The 24,816-nt window shown below is 40.6% G+C and overlaps 1 protein-coding gene across 2 annotated transcripts in view; it reads left to right on the forward strand.

The window, feature by feature from the left end:
* The window catches only part of ANTXR2 (ANTXR cell adhesion molecule 2), a 341,722-nt gene that overhangs the window by 315,921 nt on the left and 985 nt on the right, over positions 1 to 24,816 (forward strand). The gene's annotated exons all lie outside the window — the stretch shown is intronic.

Below are 24,816 nucleotides of genomic sequence, written 5' to 3' on the forward strand. Positions count from 1 at the left end.
ACCAAGGTAATGGCAGAAATGATGATACTCCTTCGAAAAAAGGGAGTTTTAATTATCCCGTAATTGGACGGTCTCCTTATAAAGGCGAGGTCCAGGGAGCAGTTGTTGGTCGGGGTAGCACTATCTCGGGAAGTGCTACAACAGCACGGATGGATTCTAAACATTCCAAAGTCACAGCTGGTTCCTACCACACGCCTACTGTTCCTGGGGATGGTTCTGGACACAATACAGAAAAAAAGTGTTTCTCCCGCTGGAGAAAGCCAAGGAGCTGTCATCTCTAGTCAGAGACCTCCTGAAACCAAAACAGGTATCGCTGCATCACTGCACACGAGTCCTGAGAAAAATGGTAGCTTCCTACGAAGCAATTCCATTCGGCAGGTTCCATGCAAGAACTTTTCAGTGGGACCTCTTGGACATGTGGTCAGGATCGCATTTTCAGATGCATCGGCTGATAACCCTGTCTCCAAGGACCAGGGTATCTCTACTGTGGTGGCTGCAGAGTGCTCATCTTCAAGAGGGCCGCAGATTCGGCATACAGGACTGGGTCCTGGTGACAACGGATGCCAGTCTTCGAGGCTGGGGAGCAGTCACACAGGGAAGAAACTTCTAAGGACTTTGGTCAAGTCAGGAGTCGTCCCTACACATAAATATTCTGGAACTAAGGGCCATTTACAATGCCCTAAGTCAGGCAAGGCCCCTGCTTCAAAACCAGCCGGTACTGATCCAATCAGACAACATCACGGCAGTCGCTTATGTAAACCGACAGGGCGGCACGAGAAGCAGGATGGCGATGGCAGAAGCCACAAGGATTCTCCGATGGGCGGAAAATCACGTCTTAGCACTGTCAGCAGTGTTCATTCCGGGAGTGGACAACTGGGAAGCAGACTTCCTCAGCAGACACGACCTACACCCGGGAGAGTGGGGACTTCATCCAGAAGTCTTCCAACTGATGGTAAACCTTTGGGAAAGGCCACAGGTGGACATGATGGCGTCCCGCCTTAACAAAAAACTAGAGAGATATTGCGCCAGGTCAAGGGACCCTCAGGCGATAGCTGTGGACGCTCTAGTGACACCGTGGGTGTACCAATCGGTTTATGTGTTCCCTCCTCTGCCTCTCATACCAAAGGTACTGAGAATAATAAGAAAACGAGGAGTAAGAACGATACTCGTGGTTCCGGATTGGCCAAGAAGAGCTTGGTACCCAGAACTGCAAGAAATGATATCAGAGGACCCATGGCCTCTACCGCTCAGACAGGATCTGCTACAGCAGGGGCCCTGTCTGTTCCAAGACTTACCGCGGCTGCGTTTGACGGCATGGCGGTTGAATACCGGATCCTAAAGGAAAAGGGCATTCCGGAGGAAGTCGTTCCTACACTGATAAAAGCCAGGAAAGAAGTAACCGCAAACCATTATCACCGTATTTGGCGAAAATATGTTGCGGGGTGTGAGGCCAGGAAGGCCCCAACAGAAGAATTTCAGCTGGGTCGATTTCTGCACTTCCTACAGTCAGGAGTGACTATGGGCCTAAAATTGGGTTCCATTAAGGTCCAGATTTCAGCTCTGTCCATTTTCTTCCAGAAAGAACTGGCTTCACTACCTGAAGTTCAGACATTTGTAAAGGGAGTGCTGCATATTCAGTCCCCTTTTGTGCCTCCAGTGGCACCTTGGGATCTCAACGTGTTGTTGAGTTTCCTAAAATCACATTGGTTTGAGCCACTAAAAACCGTGGATCTGAAATATCTCACGTGGAAAGTGGTCATGTTATTGGCCTTGGCTTCGGCCAGGCGTGTATCAGAATTGGCGGCTTTGTCATATAAAAGCCCTTATCTGGTTTTCCATATGGATAGGGCAGAACTAAGGACTCGTCCTCAGTTTCTCCCTAAGGTGGTATCAGCTTTTCACTTGAACCAACCTATTGTAGTGCCTGCGGCTACTAGGGACTTGGAGGATTCCAAGTTACTGGACGTAGTCCGGGCCCTGAAAATATATGTTTCCAGGACGGCTGGAGTCAGGAAAACTGACTCGCTATTTATCCTGTATGCACCCAACAAACTGGGTGCTCCTGCTTCTAAGCAGACTATTGCTCGCTGGATTTGTAGCACAATTCAGCTAGCGCATTCTGCGGCTGGACTGCCGCATCCTAAATCAGTAAAAGCCCACTCCACGAGGAAGGTGGGCTCATCTTGGGCGGCTGCCCGAGGGGTCTCGGCTTTACAACTTTGCCGAGCTGCTACTTGGTCAGGGGCAAACACGTTTGCTAAATTCTACAAATTTGATACCCTGGCTGAGGAGGACCTTGAGTTCTCTCATTCGGTGCTGCAGAGTCATCCGCACTCTCCCGGCCATTTGGGAGCTTTGGTATAATCCCCATGGTCCTTACGGAGTTCCCAGCATCCACTAGGACGTCAGAGAAAATAAGATTTTACTCACCGGTAAATCTATTTCTCGTAGTCCGTAGTGGATGCTGGGCGCCCATCCCAAGTGCGGATTGTCTGCAATACTTGTATATAGTTATTGCCTAACTAACGGGTTATTGTTATGAGCCATCTGTTGAGAGGCTCAGTTATGTTTCATACTGTTAACTGGGTATAGTATCACGAGTTATACGGTGTGATTGGTGTGGCTGGTATGAGTCTTACCCGGGATTCAAAATCCTTCCTTATTGTGTCAGCTCTTCCGGGCACAGTATCCTAACTGAGGTCTGGAGGAGGGTCATAGTGGGAGGAGCCAGTGCACACCAGCTAGTCCTAAATCTTTCTTTAGTTGTGCCCAGTCTCCTGAGGAGCCGCTATTCTCCATGGTCCTTACGGAGTTTCCAGCATCCACTACGGACTACGAGAAATAGATTTACCGGTGAGTAAAATCTTATTTTTTCATTGCAGCTTTGCTATATTGCAGTGTTGTAGTTTTTTTTAAATAAGGGCTTACCCCTAGATATTCTTCCAAAAAAGTTTTTATAGTTTAGTAATTTTTTTATAGTAGACTTATGAACTTTAACATTTACTCTGTTGACAAAGAGAACCCTTTAACTCTCTGAATGTAATATTTTTGTGTTCTTTGCAATTTTTCGGTCAGATTCTATGAATTTGCTGGGATTCCCATTCTTTGGAAGATTGGCATCTCACTGTTCAACACCTCCTAACATTTTGAAATCTTAAATCTAGACCACACACCCTGGTGCAGTCTGCAAATGCCCACCCACTCCTGGTACAGTGTAGATGACACACACACTCACATCATCCATCTATCTGTTATGCAGAGCAGCATATGACAGAGTGCTCACAACTTCTCCCCTGCCCAAGGGACACTGCGGCCCAGAGGTGGGAGAGTGCCCCTGAAATCAGGATGGTTGGAAGGTAAATAGTAAATAGTTAAGAAATCTTTAAATTTTCTTCATCTTGGTTTATTTATTGTTACATTTTTACACATGTCACAGTATAATCTTTTTGGGAAAATTGTTAACGTGCTCCATGACAATGGGCCGCTAAGAATCATTACTCCTAGATTTATTAGATAAAGGACACATGATGACAGCGCACACTCTTAATAGCTGTGACAAGTATGGGTTAATTGTTACATGAGATTATTTTTTTCAAATATATTTTTATTGAATCAATGTATACATCATGGAACAATGAACATAGTAGAAACAAATGCATGCATATTCATAGTTACAAAGGCCCAACATAAATGGATACAGAAGGGCAATTGAGTATGAATATAATACAAACCTGTAGTCATATGGCCACCAAAAGGGGACAATGGTAGGCTCACAAAAAAAACTAAGCAATTATAAATGTTACCGTTAAATCTAATTAAAACTGAATGGAATAAAATAAAATATGCTCCACACCCAGGTCACACTAAAACCGGGGGCTCACCCTCAACCATTCGTATAAGATACCAGGAGGTGTAATATAAACAATTTTAAATTTGGGTCTGAATGCCCATGCAGAGGGTTACAATCAAAGTCTGCCACATTTCAAAGAAATTTTCTGTTTTGACCTCCTATTCTTGCACTATCCCCAGCCATGCCATGTGAAATAGGTAAAGTAGTTTCGTGTTAAAGAGAGATAAAGTGGGGACTCAGGATGTATCAACACTTGTAGGATAGACTTCCAGGCAGCTGCGCTAACCGCCAGTAGTAGTCTACCTCTCTTTCAGGTTCAAAGCCATCTATGGAGAATGACAAATACTGTAACGCCCATTCAGGGGTTTATGACATATAGCTAAACAAATGTTCCTGGGAGTAATTGAGTACTTGCATCCAAAATCTGCAAATTAATGGTCAGGAACATAAACAATGGAATAGATCAGCCTAGGGCTGGCCACATTTAAAACAAGAATGAGTCTTTGAAAGCCCAATCATAAATCTCCTATGTGGAGACAGGTAGGATCTATGTAGTATATATGGAAATATCTCTGTATACCATGTGGAGAAAAGCATATGACATGACCTAGTATGAGCCTTTAATAAATCAGCTGTCTGCAGACCCCGAAGCTGTGAAATTCATGTCTGAAGAACCCTTTGGATAACAGAATAATCTGTAGTAGTTGTAAATGCCTATAGGCCACCAAGATTGCTTTTCTACTGTCCAGTGATTTCTGGGGAAAGGTGTCAATGAGATTCAACCAGTCTGCTTGAGAAAAGTGGTGGATAGTCAAGTCAATATAATGCTGAGCCAAAACAAAGATTACAGGGTATGCTGCCAATACAGGGAACTGCTCAGTTGCCTCCTGTGAGAGGCCGTTTGGTTGATGTGTTGACCAAATATCCAATATTAATTACTCCTCCAACTCTCCTGATATTTAAAAGGGTGCCTAACCTGGCCCTCCTAGAAATCAGTGTTGGATATGAAAGGGAGATAAAGAGATTTATGCGCATTTAAATTGTGTTCGTGGTGCAGTGTGTGCCACAATTACCTGGGATGACATAGCTACAGGTTCTCCCTCGTGGGTCGGAACCTCCTAATCATGAAGGTGTAGAAATGCTTTTGAATCTCCCCTTCTTAAAATTCCCTCTCAAGGTATGTATTGATATAGACTTCCTGATCATGCAGCCAATCTTTGAGGTAACGTAAAAGAGCCGCTTGAGAGTACCACTGTACATTAAGAAAATGAATACCCCCGTTCGATTTGGGTTGTTGTAAATTTAATAAGCCAATACGTGGCCTTTTACCTTGCCAGAAGAAGCACTGAAAGAGAAAGTGAGTATGAGTAATATCTCTAGTTGTTAACAACAATGATAAGACCTGTATCAGGTACATGAGACAGGGAAATGTCATGAGATTACTTTTATAAAACTTTAGGATTTCGCAAGGACTAGAGAATTGTTAATTATATAATGCAATATGTAAGCATTAAGATTTGGAAGAGGATATACTTTCTTTTCACGTAACTGTACATGTTGGGTATATGTAATTTTTAAATCAACATGTCTACTGTATGCAGCTGTATCTGTTGGCAATAACACAGAAATTGAGAGAAAATTAGAGCTAATTGTGTCCAAAGGATGAAATTCCCCTTAAGACTGATCAGTTGTAAAATGCCACATCAGTTTTTTCTTTTGTATGTTGTATGGTGGATTTAATTCTAAGTATATATTTGTATTGTATGTGGTATAGAAAATAACTGGACAGGATTTGGTTAAATGCTAGGGTATAATATTATGATATCCAGTGGTCATATAATGTTGGAAGCCATAGTTGTATGTGTAGATCAGTGTTGCTGTAAAGTTACCTCAACTATCAAATAATTTTCAAATGTGTAAACTACTATTTGAACAATAACAAGTAAAAGATAAAATTATTTAAGTTATATAATAATAATAATATGGTTGAAATAGAAGCTCTAATGGAATAATATACAAAAGATAAGGATATAGATAAAAATAGCAACATCTACTAAATGATTTGGTATGAACAATCTGCATAGTAATAGAGATATATGATCGCATATACTTGTTGCTATCATTGAAAAAAATTTAAACGGTATAAGCAGTACCGGACTAGGGCATGAAGGGTCCATCAGGGGAATGCAGTGGGAGGAGCCCATACTTAGGGTAATGGTCAGGCCCCTAGAGGGGGTGTGGCCAGCCACAACATTGGTTTGCCTAACCATTGGTGAGTGCATGGCCTGGGTCCATTGATAATATATATATATATATATATATACAGGTTGAGTCTCCCTTATCCAAAATGCTTGGGACCAGAGGTATTTTGGATATGGGATTTTTCCGTATTTTGGAATAATTGCATACCATAATGAGATATCATGGTGATGGGACCTAAATCTAAGCACAGAATGCATTTATGTTACATATACACCTTATACACACAGCCTGAAGGTAATTTTAGCCAATATTTTTTATAACTTTGTGCATTAAACAAAGTGTGTCTACATTCACACAATTCATTTATGTTTCATATACACCTTATACACACAGCCTGAAGGTAATTTAATACAATATTTTTAATAACTTTGTGTATTAAACAAAGTTGCCATCAAAAAACAAAGGTTTCACTATCTCACTCTCACTCAAAAAAAAGTCCGTATTTCGGAATATTCCGTATTTCGGAATATTTGGATATGGGATACTCAACCTGTATATATATATATATTTATTTATATATATATATATATATATATATTTATATAGTAAATACTGCTAGTGCATGTATGAAAATACCAGATTTATAACAGGAATGTCAAGTACACAGTCTGGAACCAGATCCCTAGAGGAGGAAGTATGCCCCCAGGTGGTGGGGTCTCCCAGTTGTTTTCCCTGTACCCATGTGGACCAGTCCAACAATGGGTATAAGGGGCCTGTGGTCTTAAGAAATTGTTAATATAATGACTGCTATTCTGGTGCTTTTATTCCTTTTTGTTGGTGGCATACAGTGCATCCGCAAAGTATTCACAGCTCTTCACTTTTTCCACATTTTGATATGTTACAGCCTTATTCCAAAATGGAATAAATTAATTTTCCCTCAAAATTCTAGGTGTAAAAAGTTTTTTTTGAGATTTTTGCTAATTTATTAAAAATAAAAAACTAAGAAATTACATGTACAGAAGTATTCACAGCCTTTGCACAATACTTTGTTGATGCACCTTTGGCAGCAATTACAGCCTCAATTCTTTTTGAATATGATGCCACAAGCTTTGCACTCCTATCTTTGGGCAGTTTCACCCATTTCTCTTTGCAGCATCTCTCAAGCTCCATCAGGTTGAATGGGAAGCATCGGTGCACAGCCATTTTTATATCTCTCTAGAGATGTTCAATTGGATTCAAGTCTGGGCTGTGGCTGGACCACTCAAGGACTTTCACAGAGTTGTCCTGAAGGCACTCCTTTGATATCTTGGCTGTATGTTTAGGGTCGTTGTTCTGCTGATAGATGAACTGTCACCTCAGTCTGAGGTCAAGAGTGCTGTGGAGCAGGTTTTCATCCTAGTCTCCCAGTTCCTGCTTCCCAAAAAAATCCCCACAGCATGATGTTGCCACCACCATGCTTCACTGTAGGGATGGTATTGGCCTGGTGATGAGCAGTGCCTGGTTTCCTCCAAACATGACGCCTGGCATTCACACCAAAGAGTTCAATATTTGTCTCATCAGACCAGAGAATTTTGTTCCTCATGGTGTGAGAGTCCTTCAGGTGCATTTTGGCAAACTCCAGGCGGGCCACCATGTGATTTTTACTAAGGAGTGGCTTCCGTCTGGGAACCATACAGGCCTGATTGGTGAATTGCTGCAGAGATGGTTGTTCTCCTGGAAGGTTCTCCTCTCTCCACAGAGGAATGCTGTAGCTCTGACAGAGTGACCATCGAGTTCTTGGTCACCTCCCTGACTAGGGCCCTTTTCCCCCCGATCGCTCAGTTTAGACAGCCGGCCAGCTCTAGGAAGAATCCTGGTGGTTCCAAACTTTTTCCATTTTCGGATGATGGAGGCCACTGTGGTCATTGGGACCTTCAAAACAGCAGATATTTTTCTGTACCCTTCCCCAGATTTGTGTCTCGAGACAATCCTGTCTCAGAGGTCTAAAGACAATTCCTTTGACTTCATGCTACTTGGTTTGTGTTTAGACATGCACTGTTAAGTGTGGGACCTTATATAGACTGGTGTGTGCCTTTCCATATCATGTCCAATCAACTGAATTTACCACAGGTGGACTCCAATTATGCTGTAGGTACATCCCAAGGATGATCAGTGGAAACAGGATGCACCTAAGCTCAATTTTGAGCTTCATGGCAAAGGCTGTCAATACTTATGTACATGTGATTACTTTGGTTTTTATTTTTAATAAATTTGCAAAAATCTCAAAAAAACTTTTTTCACATTGTCATTATGGAATATTGTGTGTAGAATTTTGAGGGAAAAATTAATTTACTCCATTTTGGAATAAGGCTGTAACATAACAAAATGTGGAAAAAGTGAAGCGCTGTGAATACTTTCCGGATGCACTGTACATTATTGCTGTGTTTCCAAGTGAAATACTCAACATCTTAATCAAGCAATAATATTCTACTGCTAAATTGAGTTGTAGGATTTGAGGACTAAAGGCAAAGGTAACCTTGAAATGGCTCTGCTGTTGCACCTTGCTTCACATATTGTCCTTTATTTAATCTTTTCAATTTAACGAAACTCCTATACAGTACTTTGACATTTGTAATATCTAACAATTTATACGTATGACCACATCCTCCAATTGCTAAGGTCTTCAGTAGCAATTTGCCTCAATCAGTGTTAAAAGTGATGCACATTAGAGTATCATACCTGCAGGATGTATAAATGTAATATCTGCGTATAGTACGTGAAGAGGCAGACTAAATAAATAAAATATGCTCATTTGTTTTAGAATTTCCATTGTTGACTTGGGAATGGTAAGCTCTCACAAATCTCAGCTTTAACCTTGCCAATTGCTGTATGCCTGTAAGTGCGCTGCAGTTATTTGGAACATTTCTACATTGGCGCTGGCATCCTTTTGCTAGATTACATTTATGCATTAGTACCATCTGTGCTTGCTGCTCCTTCTGCAAGTTAGCCCTGGCCAAATGACTGGCATTTATCTGGAAGTGCATTTTAAAAAGGGGGGAAAAAACATAGCTAGCAAGACAGTAAAAGGAGACTTTACGGTCTACAAAGAATTGCTAGTAACAACAGGAAGGGAAGCTCGAAAACACAGAATTCAAAAACATCTGCAACTACAGTATGTCTTTTGTTTTTTTCCCAAACATAATATTTGTTCATATTTATTCAAGTTTATTAAAGGCTATTAATAATTAACATTTTTTAGGAAGGGATATTATTAATTGTGTCCCTTTATGTTTTTATTACATAGTTTTGTTAGTTTTTATTTTTATCTAGTGCCCATATAATCACTAAAGACACTTTGGTGCTTGTTAATTTTGTTTATAAATATTAGAAGACTTGAATCAGGCACATGAATTGGGTTAAGAAAGACATTCTTTTTATGGTTAATTCTCTTTTATGTTGCCCACCAATGGTGCAATATGCTGCTGCTGATGATGATGACAGTGAGATGATGATGATGCACCACCACCACAATATTACACAATGCTATACATTAAGTGGAGCATGGTACAAATTGATGACCCACAATGACATGAAGCATATGGTAAAATAATTCCTATCTTTTATGAACTAAAAGGTGTGGGCACACTAGAAACATAAAGTACAGGAATAACAATTGTTAGTAGAATAACAACCAGATTTTTCAGCATACAGAAAAAAATGACTGTATGGGTGTCACAAATGGATTACCTTCTTCAATATGAGTATTAATTTAGTATTATTATTATTATTATTATTATTATTATTATTATTATATTTCCTTTTACCTGCTTTTTGCTATTTTAGACTTTTTGCCATAACAGTTCATAACTAGAATTATAACTTGTTTAAGAAACAAAGACTGTCTTTCCATGCTTCCTTTCCCTGATTCTTGTTGCAAGCTACTGCCATGAGGTTTATCAATGAGTACCTTGTTTTTAGGCTTAGGATCAGGAGAATAATTATCATTTACACAGTCTTCATCACTTAGTCCATCACAACCATACATTTCATCATCACTTGACTCTTCAATCTAAATTCTGTTCCACTTTGAGGGTGTTACAACATTTTTGTGGACTTGTATTTTGTTGCCATTTTGGAAGGGGTAAACTAAGAAAATGATCCACCTCCTGATTATGAATAAAATGTGAAAAAGAAAATGTATTGCAAGATATTAAAAACTAATGTTAATCCTATCAGAGGTCCTTAACATGCCAATACAGGAAATCTATATATTATTATTATTATTATTATTATTTTTGAATACATTACAGAAAGTAATAATATTGAATGAAAAGTCAATAATTATAAAAATGTATAGAAAAAAAAATGTTACTACAGTCTGTTCTTTATTGGAGAGTTAAAAATGGCCGGGTGCATCATTCCCTTGGTTTGCCTTTTATGGTTATCACTCTTTTATAGTAATACTATGATCTTTTTGTAATTCTGTAGTCCTATTTGTATAATTCTGCAATGACCGCTAATTTATGTTTTGCTCCAGAGAAATTACCATATTTACTTAACCTTTTTGTTCTGCTATACTGGGTTTTTAATAGCCTCATTCTAAAACTCAATGCTAGCCTATGCAGGTACTGTAGGTGATAGGAATATTTCCAGTACTAAAATTACGTAAACTTTTACATACACATTTCCTACCACTGTAAAGTAAGTACTTTTTCAGGTTCCAAAATATGGTCTACTGTTTTCTTTTTTGAATTGAGCGTTCAATCAATATATTGTAAAGCACTCTTATTTCTGCAGTATTCAGTTGCATAAATTATAATACATTATAATAATTGCAAACTATATAACATATAATAAAATGAGATTAAAAAAAACTTTGAACAATGCAATTTTATTGATGTTATTTTGTTACAACTCATACCCCAAAGACATATTTACAATAGGCTTTGTTAACTGCTATTTTAACAAGCTTATTAGCTTGACATCATTTACTATCCATTCATTGTAATGGATGTGTTGGGACTTATTTAAATAGCTACATAAACTTGGTCTACTTTTTACTCGTTTGATGAAGATAATTAATCAACATGTATGAGAGCTGAGGCTGAGCACAACAATTATGTTTTATATTCTTCTTCAGTTTTCAAACGTTTTATTCCATCACTTTTTTTTAACTAACTTGTAGCTTATGACCCTGAAGACAAACTATTATAACTTAATATACAGTATGGAGGAAAACCACTAAATGGGAACACATTCCCTGCGAACCTCCTGCTTTTCCTCTGTCATGTCATTGCAAAAGTATATAACTTACATTTTGTAAGGCACGCAGTGCTATTCCCCAACCACTTTTTCACAAACCCACAAACTATAGTCCTTAGGAATAAGGTGTGCCGGGAATTAAAATTCCAGACACATCTGTTTTTAAGCAAGCACTGCACATCACATCACATCACCAGATCTGAAAAGCATTTAATTCACAGGCTGCTTTTAGAAATGTTGTTCTAGAATCCACCTCACCAATTCATACTGGTATGCATATATGGGGATTAAGGGCCTAATTGATCGCAGCAGCAAATTTGTTAGAAATTGGTCAAAACCATGGCCCTCATTCCGAGTTGATCGCTCGCTAGCTTTTTGCAGCCGTGCAAACGTTTGCAAGTGTGCGATCGCATGTGCAGCCGAGCAGGAAGAAAAAGTTTTTTGCAGTTTCTGAGTAGCCCAGGACTTACTCAGCTCTTACGATCACTTCAGCCTGTCCAGTGCCGGAACTGACGTCAGACACCCGCCCTGCAAACGCCTGGACACGCCTGCGTTTTCCCTACCACTCCCAGAAAATGGTCAGTTGACACCCATAAACGCCCTCTTTCTGTCAATCTCCTTGCGAATGGCTGTGCGAATGTAAGCATCTCTAGAAGCATTGCACAGCAACGATGCTGTTTGTACCTGTACGACGCATGTGCGCATTGCAGTGCTTATGCATGCGCAGTAGTAACCTGATCGCTGCGCTGCGAAAATTGGCAGCGTGCGATCAACTCGGAATGACCCCCATGTGCACTGCAGGGGGGGGCAGATATAACGTGCAGAGAGAGTTAAATTTGGTGGGGTGTGTTCAAACTGAAATCTAAATTGCAGTGTAAAAATAAAGCAGCCATGATTTACCCTGCACAGAAACAAAATAACCCACCCAGATCTAACTCTCTCTTGAAATATTATATCTGCCCCACCTGCAGTGCACATGGTTTTGCCCAACTGCTAACAAATTTTCTGCTGCGATCAACTCTGAATTATGCCCTATGTTTTTCTAATGCCTTTATTTTTAAAATAGATCTCAGATGTTTTCTGTTATGATACTACAGTGATTAAAATACAATGGAAAAACCAAAAATAACACTCCTCACTTTAAGTTAGTTTATGCACATTGACTACAACAACAAAAAACAATATGCCACCATTTTCTATTAGATAAAATGTTTGTTTTTTCCCCCAAACAGCTTATTTTTGTTATTGTTTCTTGACTTTGAGCTATTAAATGCTATACATTTTTTTTTTAATAACATTTCTTTATTCATCAGAACATATACATGATATATTACATGGTAGGACAAAGATCAAAAGTAAAAGTACATAAATACTATAAGGGCAACAACAATTCAAGAAGGGAACCACATAAACCATTTGAGAAATAATAATGTACATATACTATAAATCAGTTAAAAGTATGCCGTTCCCCTGCCTAGACATGGTCGGCTGTCTCGAACCCCCCCCCCCTCCCAAGCCACGGATCCATTCCACAAGTACAGAGCATACGTCAGCGTAGGGGAGCAAAGAAATCGGGAGGGGGGGGGGGTCCTCCAACAAAATATGTGTCTCATACCAAGATGTGTATCGGAAGCAGTTATATATTTCGTGTTTTAGTTCTGAGGATAAGGAATCTATAGACCCCTCCCACAGCTGAAAGAAGGAAGCCATTTTGGATTCTTTATGCAGAGTACTTTCAAGCCAATCCATGTGAAATGCAAAGTATAACATATTCCTAAATAAGGAGAGAGATAGAGGTTGTGTATTGCCCCACATTTGCAGTATGCATTTGCGTGTAACCGCCGACATTACCAACAACAATTTTTTACTTTATCCTTGTGCTGGGATAGTCAGAGGCATAATACCCAGTATCACCCATCCCACCGATAGTGAGAGGTAGCTTACTAGATAAGTAGAAGCAAATCAGTTAACCAATGTCCAAAATTGCTGTATCAAGGAGCAATCCCACATACAATGGACAAAAGTGGCATTGGACGCCCCATATTTAGCGCAGCTACCAGTGTCAGACAATCCCATCACAATCCTGCAGTGGGGGGAAAGATACCCATTATGGTAAATATTATCTATACATTTTCTTGACATCTTATTACATAGTCAAAACAAGGGCACCAGTATCCATTCCATGAGAAATCTGCCGCTGCACCTGTTACACATTTAGTGGCTGATGAAGAGTGGAACGCTAGTCAGTTTTATGAACGTCTTTAGCAAAGAGTACGAAACTCTGTCACATCTCCATGTACGGTTGATGTGGCATAACTGGGCAGTAACCGGACATTCACATGTAAATTCTAGTGTTTGGGGGGATCGTTTCAGGGAATTGCATATGCCTGTTTTTAGATGGATCTTTTGCACCTAATATAGGGCTAGTGCAAGTGTGCATTTATAATGACTAAAAGCTATGAAACCAAGAGTATGGATCGTGACAGTCCAGTGTATAATTCTGCAAATGAGCGAATATTTAGGTTTGTTAGCAAACCAAAAAAGTAAGCAATTGGGCAAAACCATGTTGCACTGCAGGTGCGGCAGAAATAACATGCAGAGAGAGTTAGATTTGGGTGGGGTGTGTTCAAACTGAAATCTAAATTGCAGTGTAGAAATGAAGCAGCCAGTATTTATCATGCACAGACACAATATAACCCACCCAAATCTAAATTTCTTTGCACATTTTACATCTGCCGCACCTGCAGTGGACGTGGTTTTGTCCAATTGATTACTTTTGCTAACAAACCTGAATAACCCCCTTAGTTCCATGCATGTAAGCTGAAGCAATTAAAGACAACTTGTGTTCAACTGAGCGTCATCCTCATAGAATTTCGAAATCTGCATTTTAGGCACAATAATGTCAAATTGTGTCCAAGACTGCAACAGAAGAGTGTGTCTTTGTATGAAATTAGTGTTACTTTTATTATTTATTACCAGTTATTTATATAGCGCACACACATATTCTGATGCGCTTTACAGAGAATATTTGGCCATTCACATCAGTCCCTGCCCCATTCGAGTTTACAATCTATATTCCCTATCACATACACACACACATTCACGCTAGGGTTAATTTTTGTTGGGAGCCAATTAACCCACCAGTATATTTTTGGATTGTGGGAGGAAACCGGAGTACTTGGAAGAAACCCATGCAAGTACAGGGAGAATATACAAACTCCACACAGTTAGGGCCATGGTGGAAAACGAACCCATGACCTCAGTGCTGTGAGGCAGTAATGCTAACCATTACACCATCCGTACTGTACTGTACTTTTATTATTATTATCAAAATAATAATTGGAAGATGTGTGTTTTCCTTTCGGGCTTAGGGCTTTACACAGTTTACTAAATAGAGTTAACAGGTACAAGTATTGTTGATTAAGATCTGCAATGTACATGCATTTGTTTATTAGGTAATAATTTACTACTTAATTAATCTCTTTGGTAAACTGCTTATCTGGAATTTCAGACATTGTTTATATAAAATGCACTAATAACATTTTTTGTTGAAATAGCAAATTAAGACTTGGGTTAAGTACATGGCCAGAGAGGGCCACGTCCCCCTGCCTTATAATGAGTTCCATTTCTCATTGGCACTGAAGGGATTATGGTAAAAAATGGAGTTTGGCATGGTGGTTCTTTAGAGTACCCAGTGGTCAGTGTCATTAACTGTGAATTCATTATGACTGTAAAGGATCCATCTATCAGATTTCACACTGAAGGCTTTGTTGATGAAGCAGACAGCTGGATCACAGTGGCATCTAGAGGGTTGTTACAAACAGCATGTAACCAAGCTAGATATAGTCCTTTCTTTACCAGTATATTTATCTGTTTTATATTGCATAATAAAATGTGTAGAAATGTTCCCTCTTCTCATGTAAAAATATAATTACTTCGCTTCTCCAGCAAAATTGTGTTAAATTGGCTTCTTAATGAAGATCAGCTACCAGGTCATCTTGTTTCCTTTCTTTATTACATATACATTTATTAACAATTTCCCAAATAGCCTCCCCCCCCCCCCCCCCCCTTCCCCAAAGAAAAAAAAAAAAGATTCAGTCATTCATTCCAAAGAGAGCATTTTATTCAAAGCACTGTGTGTACAGTATCCTGTGACCTGAGAGAGTAACTTCAGCCCACACAGTAGGGCAGCTGTCAGGTATAGAGGAAGCTGCGGACATGGGAACAAGCTCTGTCTGATTCTGACTTTATTGACATCCAAGCATTCCTGCTATATGGCCTGAAGCAGGCGGCTGGGAAGGCCCTGCAGAACACTGGTGCACAGGAACCATGGGTGTGCTTAGGGGTGTTTTTTGTGGAGCGAGTGAGGCTGAGGGTGTGCCAGTACTTGGATCACTGGCTATGCACCATGGATTATGACTACGACTATGAGATGCATTGCTAGTTGAAAGGTATGTATTCGGCAGAGTTTAACTATTAAGCATATTTTCATAGTAAATTTTATGGGATTCATGCAGAGTTGCATGCAAATTCAGTTTGTGCCATTTCCCCCACAAATTGGTATTTTTATATTTTTGCTATATATGAAAGATTTATACATGTCCATATTTATGTCAAATGAGACACATATGGCGGGATGTAGTGGAGTCCGATATCGCCGAGGTGCGGTTGCCAGCCAATCTCTGACTTTTTTTAAAAAGGGCAATCATTTACAAGGCAAAATCATGCATTGTAAGTGATTGCCTCTTTAAAAAAAATGCCAAAGATCATTCAGCATCCTGCACCTCCAGTGATCTCAGACTCCATTACATCCCACCGATGGTGTGCTTACAATCGTTTGCACAAAAAGTGACAGAAGGGGGATGGTGGAGGGTTTTAGCATCTTATTTTGATCATTTTTGTCATGATGAATGCATCTTTATTAGTAATGAGACATGTACTGTATTGTAAACGAATTGTGCTTTGGAATTTTATCATTTTATTATTACCACAGTGATGCCCCATTTCCAAGGGTAAACCAGGTGCATATACTACTGTTCTCTACTGGAGTAACCCAGGTGCATATACTACTGTTCTCTCCTGGAGTAAACCAGGTGCATATACTACTGTTCTCTCCTGGAGTAACCAGGTGCATATACTACTGTTCTCTCCTGGAGTAACCAGGTGCATATACTACTGTTCTCTCCTGGAGTAAACCAGGTGCATATACTACTGTTCTCTCCTGGAGTAACCCAGGTGCATATACTACTGTTCTCTCCTGGAGTAACCAGGTACATATACTACTGTTTGCTCCTGGAGTAAACAAGGTGCATATAATACTGTTCTCTCCTGGAGTAACCCAGGTGCATATACTACTGTTCTCTCCTGGAGTAAACCAGGTTCATATACTACTGTTCTCTCCTGGAGTAACCCAGGTGCATATACTACTGTTATATCCTGGAGTAAACAAGGTACATATAGTACTTTTCTTTCCTGGAGTAAACAAGGTGTGTATACTTCTGTTCTCTCCTCAAGTAAACCAGGTGCATATACTACTGTTCTCTCCTCGAGTAAACCAGGTGCATATACTACTGTTCTCTCCTGGAGTAACCAGGTGCATATACTACTGTTCTCTCCTGGAGTAACCAGGTACATATACTACTGTTCTCTCCTGGAGTAAACCAGGTGCATATACTACTGTTCTCTCCTGGAGTAAACCAGGTGCATATACTACTGTTCTATCCTGGAGTAAACCAGGTGCATATACTACTGTTCTCTCCTGGAGTAACCCAGGTGCATATACTACTGTTCTCTCCTGGAGTAAACCAGGTGCATATACTACTGTTCTCTCCTGGAGTAAACCAGGTGCATATACTACTGTTCTCTCCTGGAGTAACCCAGGTGCATATACTACTGTTATATCCTGGAGTAAACAAGGTGCATATACTACTTTTCTTTCCTGGAGTAAACAAGGTGTGTATACTTCTGTTCTCTCCTCGAGTAAACCAGGTGCATATACTACTGTTCTCTCCTGGAGTAAACCAGGTGGATATACAACTGTTCTTTCCAGGAGTAAACAAGATGCATATACTGTTGTACGCTCCAGAGTAAACCAGGTACTTATACCGTAATGGTGTAATATTACCAGAGCTTAAAGGGTAAATAGCAAAAGGAAGGTGAAATAAGTGCAAGTTAAAACCGAAATATCACTCCAAAAAGTTGAATTTAACAGTATGGTGTTTATTTATAAACCACAATATATTGTCATAAAAACAGTATGAGTAAAAAGCGTAATTTTAGTTTTAAATAAAGCAGGGCATAATTCATGTTTGTACACAAATGCAATTGTGATTTTCTTGGCTACGGATTTGCTAATTTTAGCAAGTGCTGCTGCCACCCATAAATGAAAATACAACCACCGGAGTCATTGCAAACTCATTTGCAAATGCATACACATTCGCAGACTAGACGCAAAAATAAGGAACATCTGGTCTAAGGGTTGGTCTGTGGCTACGCAGACTGGACACAGCAGTAGCGACGCAGGTGCCATGTTTTTACACATAGGAACTTGCAGCTGATGGCAGATACATGCCCCGAAAAAGGGGCATGACATGCATGCGTTTTACCAACCACTTCCGTAAACTCCCTGTTAACACTTCCAAATGGTCAGTTTTCCTAAAATCCTCACTGAGTGAGATCAAATGCACATTGCGATCACAGCACATGCGCAGTCTGCCAATTATCGCTCGATTGTGTGATAATCATCATTGCATGCAAACATGAATTAGGTCCGCAATCCTGGTACAGAAATGTGCGTTTAGCCCTTTTCTGGTTAGGACTAGTAAGAAGTATCTGTGGATGTATTGGAGGCTCCTAATTGTCCAGTGTCAGCAGCTGTTACTCAATACTGTATTACAGCAATAGAAATACAAGTCTTTTGTTGAGTTTATCCTCAGAAATGTGAGTACTCACAGTTTTGGAGGGGATGCAGTCAAAGTACCGGGTGTCGGATCCCGGCATTCAGGAGACCGACGCCAGAATCTCGACAGCTTGGGAAAAACCAACAGCCGGAATCCCAACCACCTCCGGTTATTCCCACTCTGTTGGTGGATCCATTCCACCAACTGAGTAGGAAAAGAACCTGTGGCGAACGAAGCGAGCCACTGGGCCAGAAGCGTGGTGAGCGCAGCGAGCCCTCGAGGGATTCTGGCAGTCGAAGTGCCTCTGTCGGTAAACTGGAAGCTGGCTTCCCGTCTGCCGGTAATACATATGCATTCCTTTTGGAGGACCATTCTACTGTAGTTTTTTCTTGGTTGTAGCTGGCAGGATAAAGTGCTCCATGGGGTTCGAATAAGGCCGCAGAGCAACTGCTCTTCTATTTGTTTCCTTATTAATGGGAGACAGTCTGCAGTTTTTTGTAGTCTCTGCATCTTAGACTCTATGGCTTTGGCACCTCACTATGTGGCTATGTGTACGGTTAGGAGTAGCTGTACTTCCACTATTGTAAGCCCGTGTGAGAAGGACCTTGTACAGATTTGTACAAGATCCTTCTCACACAGGCTTCCAATAGTGGAACTCCGCAGACAGCAGCGGTGGCCTTATCTACCTCTTGCTTTGTCTCTTATCAGCCAATAGTTCTATGGGGGTCATTCCGAGTTGATCACTAGCTGCCGTTGTTCGCAGCACAGCGATCAGGCTAAAAATCGGCATTTCTGCGCATGCGTATGGGGCACAGTGCGCACGCACAATGTACTTTCACAAAAAACTATGCAGTTTCACACAAGGCCGAGCGACTCTTTTCAGTCGCTCTGTTGATCGTGAGTGATTGACAGGAATGGGGCGTTTCTGGGAGGTAACTGACCGTTGTCCGGGAGTGCGCTAAAAAACGCAGGTGTGTCAGATAAAAACGCAGGCGTGCCTGGGGAAACGGGGGAGTGGCTGGCCGGACGCAGGGCGTGTTTGTGACTTCAAAACAGGAACTAAATAGACTGAAGTGATCGCAAGGAAGGAGTAGGTCTACAGCTACTCTGAAACTGCTTGAAAAAATGTCTGCACTGTTCTGCGATCCTTTCGTTCGCACTTCTGCTAAGCTAATATACACTCACAGAGGGCGGCGGCTTAGCATTTGCATTGCTGCTAAAAGCAGCTAGCGAGCGTTCAACTCGGAATGAGGGCCAATGTGCGGCTGGGGACACACTGCACTTGGTGGATCTGTGTACAGACTGATGTTCCTTGTTTGACTATCCTTTCCAACATGTTTCTCCCGGATAGCCAGGCTTCCTAGGGATTGTGGATCCCTGAGGAAACATGGTTATCCAGGAGAAAAATGTTGAAGAGGATAGTCAAACAAGGAACATCAGACTGAATGCAGCTCGTTCTTTGCACATAAAATACACAGTAAGAGGTAGATAATTCCACTGTCTGCAACTCTAAATAAGCCTACTGTTTGCAAAGGAAAAGCACATAGGGAGGCAAAACACTCTGGATCTCATGCAGCTTCAGTTGCAGTTCTGCGATTGTAATAGAACTGCAACTGCATAGAATCGCACAGCAAGAGCCGCCCAACATATTCAAAATGCATCGCAAAAATCCAGCACCATCGACAGTTGCGGTTCACTAAGGGCTACTCAGAATATTGACAATGCATTCGCATGAGAATTGCAAATCACAGGTCACACACGCGCAATGCATTTCGGACGATCTACAACTGTGCAATTCTGCAACTGAAGCTGAATAAAGCCATTTATTTGGTGGTATACTTTTTCTATTCATATTTTATCAAATTAATTGAACTTTTGAGCATTGTTTTCTGCAAAAAAAACCAAACATATTTAGTGAAGAAATTCGTGATATGATGCAGATGTGATATGCTCTTTAGTAGATCAGACCTGACATCTACTGCCCTGATGTTAGCAGGACAGCCCTGATGTTTGTGCAGTGTCCTACATGGAGTAAAGATTGGGAGGGCACTCTGCGATGGTAAGTGATTGCCATAGCATCACTCAGTACAGAGAAGCTGCTGGAAGCCCAGCAAGTTGGGAAGTGCCGCCAGCTTGAATAGTAACAGGGTATGGCACACAGCCATTTCCCCCAGTGCGACACATGGTCACGCCCCCTCACACAATATCCCATCTCACCTGTCCCAAATGTCCAGAAGTTTTGTAGGTTGACATCTCAAAAACAAATACTGCACCCCTGATTAATAGTAATTTACATTGCACCATTATATTATGCAAAGCTTAACAGAGATTGATTATTCATTTCCCTGCCTCAGTGGAGTTTACAGATTATGGGGGGATGTACTAAGCAGTGATAAAAGTGGAGAAGTGAGCCAGTGGAGAAGTTTCCTTTGCCAACTAATCAGCATTGACGCAACATTTATAATTTGCATACTATAATAGTATACAGGGCAGCTGATTGGTTGCCATGGGCAACTTCTCCACTGGCTCATTTCTCCACTTTTTATCTCTGCTTAGTACATGTCCCCATAAGAGAGATATTTATCAAGCCTTCTAAAGAGGACAAGTAGAGAAGGTGCCCATAGCAACCAATCAGGCTTTAGCTATCATTTATCATGGACATTATGTAAAATGATCGCTAGAAGCTGATTAGAGACTATGGGAAACTACTACGCCTGTCCTCTTTAGAATGTTTGATACATCTCACCCTAAATTCACTACTAATCAAACACGCACTCTAACAATAACCAATAACAATGGACTGTGGTGGTTAACAGGAGCATGCACCAAAAACCCACACAAGCATAAGGAGAATATGCAAACATTGGTGCCAAGAGGTATATGGGGGTGTACTCTTTCACCAGACCTGTTGGAGGAGTCAGTTGGGGGTCCACCCTCCCCTCCCTCTTCCTGTAACAGGCAGCGGTTACGGCACTGGCAGAGAGAGAGAAGAGACTGCAGCAGCCTCTCTCCCCAGCCCAGCACACACTGCTTTGTGCTGACCTGGGGAGAGAGGCTGCTGATGCAGCAGCATCAGTTATAGGTCTATTTACTAAGCCTTGGATGATGATAAAGTGCACAGAGATAAAGTACCAGCCAACCAGCTCCTAACTGTCATTTTTAAAACACAGCCTGTGAAATGGAAGTTAGGAGCTGATTGGCTGGTACTTTATCTCCATCCACTTTATCTCCATCCAAGGCCAAGCAAATAGACCCCTTAGTCCTCAATATCCCTGCGTCCTCAGTCCTTTTTAAGTCTCCCCCACTATCATCAACCACTGCCTGACCACCTGCATAGTGTGTTTTTAACATTTTTGGAAGAAGGGGCCTGGCCACACCTCCCTGAGTTGATCACCCCTTCTCACAGTAACGGGGCCTGGTAGAGCTGTTGACAGCCCTCCAAACAAACGCCACACATGCCCCAAATGGGACAGAACAAGTCGGCACTACTAACTATGGTGCCTACATGGCTAATTAAGTCTTGATTATAAGTGTTTCAGGGCAGAGCTTAATTGTTTTAAAATACTAAGGGGTCTATTTATAAAGCCATAGAGAAAGTACCAGCCAATCTGCTCCAAACTCCCATGTTACAGACTGAGTTTGAAAATCACAGAAACTGGTTGGCTGATACTTTATCTCTATCCAAAGCTTAGTAAAAAGACACCTAAGAATCTCATGTAGAGTTTGCCTTATTTTGTGCCCAGAGTAATTCTGTCACAAAATATGTGTATTTAAATGTGTACACAGAAGTATTTTTGAATCAGTTGTACAAATTAGTATTTTTACGCCTTACGTAACATACTGCTGGTGTTTGACATTGTTAGTAGTAATTATTGCATTTTAGTAATGTTTTAGTAATGTTTAGTAATGTTTCATAAACACAAGAGATACCTGTATTATCATCTTCAGAGTGTTATTACTAAATGCAAAAGTAAAATTTTCAATATAAATTGTAATTAAGGGGGTAATTCCAAGTTGATCGCAGCAGGATTTTTCTTAGCAATTGGGCAAAACCAAGGCCCTCATTCCGAGTTGTTCGCTCGCAAGCTGCTTTTAGCAGCATTGCACACGCTAAGCCGCCGCCTACTGGGAGTGAATCTTAGCTTAGGAAAAAATTGCGAACGAAAGATTCTCAAAATTGCGTTTAGAAATTTCTAAGCAGTTTCTGAGTAGCTCGACACTTACTCTGCCACTGCGATCAGTTCAGTCAGTTTCATTCCTGGTTTGACGTCACAAACACACCCAGCGTTCGCCCAGGCACTCCCCCGTTTCTCCAGCCACTCCTGCGTTTTTCCCAGAAACGGCAGCGTTTTTTCACACACTCCCATAAAACGGCAAGTTTCCGCCCAGAAACACCCACTTCCTGTCAATCACATTACGATCACCAGAACGAAGAAAAAACCTTGTAATGCCGTGAGTAAAATACCAAACTTCTAAGCAAATTTACTTGGCGCAGTCGCAGCGCGAACATTGCGCATGCGCAATTAGCGGAAAATCACTGCGATGCGAAGAAAATTACCGAGCGAACAACTCGGAATGAGAGCCCATGTGCACTGCAGGGGAGGCAGATATAACATGTGCAAAGAGAGTTAGATTTGGGTGGGGTGTGTTCAATCTGCAATCTAATTTGCAGTGTAAAAATAAAGCAGCCAGTATTTACCCTGCACAGAAACAAAATAACCCACCCAAATCTAACTCTTTCTGCACATGTTATATCTGCCTCCCCTGCAGTGCACATGGTTTTGCCCAATTGCTAAAAAAAATCCTGCTGCGATCAACTTGGAATTACCCCCTAAATACAAACACACCCAGGTCAGTGATTTAGTAAAATTATAAATGACATTTACTTTCTTTCTTGCAGTAGTTCAAACATAATGGAAAATAAGTAATCCAATAAGTAATCCAAATAGATGTCTTCAACATTAACATGAAGCTGGAGTGCTTAGTACGTAAACAATCCGAAGCATCTAGATAATTGTAGTGTGCTGTCCTCATCCAGAGGCTGATTAACAATGGGGCGGATGGAGCTCCAGCTCCAGGCCACAAATAAAAATAGGCCCATCACCATGACAGGATGATAATGATTAACTGCCCAGCTGGCCACATGGTTGCCATCAGAATTTAAATTATGTTTCTAATTTACTCACAAAGTGATGCTGTTTTTCTATTTTTACATATTTTGGGGGACAGTGGGGCTTATAGTGTAGGGAATATACATGCCCATATATCACTGGCCACACCCACACAACATTAGCCACATATCCTCCATAGGCCCTTGATCATTTTCAGCCCCAGGCCCATGTGGACCTTAATCCGGCCCTGTCCTCATCAGTACACATATCTTTTCACCAGGCTCCAGTACACGCAAAAGATAAACCTCCTAAGATGGAACTCTAGGGATGCCTCCAAGTCTAAGTACATCCACTGGATTTCCAGGGGTTGTGCTACACTCGCGTGCACACACCCTTGATGTTATCACACTTACCTACAGTATGTTGCTACAGTCTATGGGGGTAATTCCAAGTTGATCGCAGCAGGAAATTTTTTAGCAGTTGGGCAAAACCATGTGCACTGCAGGGGAGGCAGATATAACATGTGCAGAGAGAGTTAGATTTGGGTGTGGTGTGTTCAATCTGCAATCTAATTTGCAGTGTAAAAATAAAGCAGCCAGTATTTACTCTGCACAGAAATAAAATAACCCACCCAAATCTAACTCTTTTTGCACGTTATATCTGCCACACCTGCAGTGCACATGGTTTTGCGCAACTGCTAAAAAAATTTCCTGCTGCAATCAACTTGGAATTACCCCCTCAGATATGATCAAAACTAGATACAGATTTATTTTGGAATGCATGCATGGTATAGAAATGCATATATATTTATTTATGCCAGAACAATAATCCATGTCTAACTCTTAATGTCCACCATTCACTGTCTTTCCATATAACCATTATATCACTGCAACTGATTTCAGAGAAGTAGAGTAACTTTGATTATGCACTAGCAAATGTTTGTAACTCATTGTTTTATCATTTACCTTCATAATAGAGGCTGGAGTCAAGTAAAATGTGCTGAAGCAATGCATTTCCTTTTGCACCATTGCTCTTACAGTACTCTTGGACCGTTTTTAGTGTCTCATTCATGTAACTTTTCCTAATTGCTGAAATGTAATTTCTTGCCTTTGATCTTTTAATTTAACATAAACAAAAAAACTGCTTTTCATAAATGTTTTTGCTTAGGGATTTGAACTTTTTCTACGTAACATTGTTTCACCATCCAAGTACTTTCAGAAAAAGATATACACAGGATTGAAAGTCATGTGGTGATGCCTCGCTCTTATTAAATGTAAAAAACCCTTAAATCTGAAATCTTTCATCAATGTTCTTTTATGGGTTAAACAGTGCTCCAAACACCCAATATATGTAATATAGCTCTGTGCTTTAAAAATAAGTGCAAACTGCAGGCATATTTCAGTAAAATCACAATCGGAATATGTAGTCAGTCAGGATATATGTATGAACTGATGGATTAACTTAATTTTCCTTGCTCAGTTTTAAGTATATATGAATTCATGTCATGATGATG

This window comes from Pseudophryne corroboree, chromosome 1, assembly GCF_028390025.1.
Source record: "Pseudophryne corroboree isolate aPseCor3 chromosome 1, aPseCor3.hap2, whole genome shotgun sequence".
In the NCBI taxonomy this organism is placed as follows: domain Eukaryota; kingdom Metazoa; phylum Chordata; class Amphibia; order Anura; family Myobatrachidae; genus Pseudophryne; species Pseudophryne corroboree.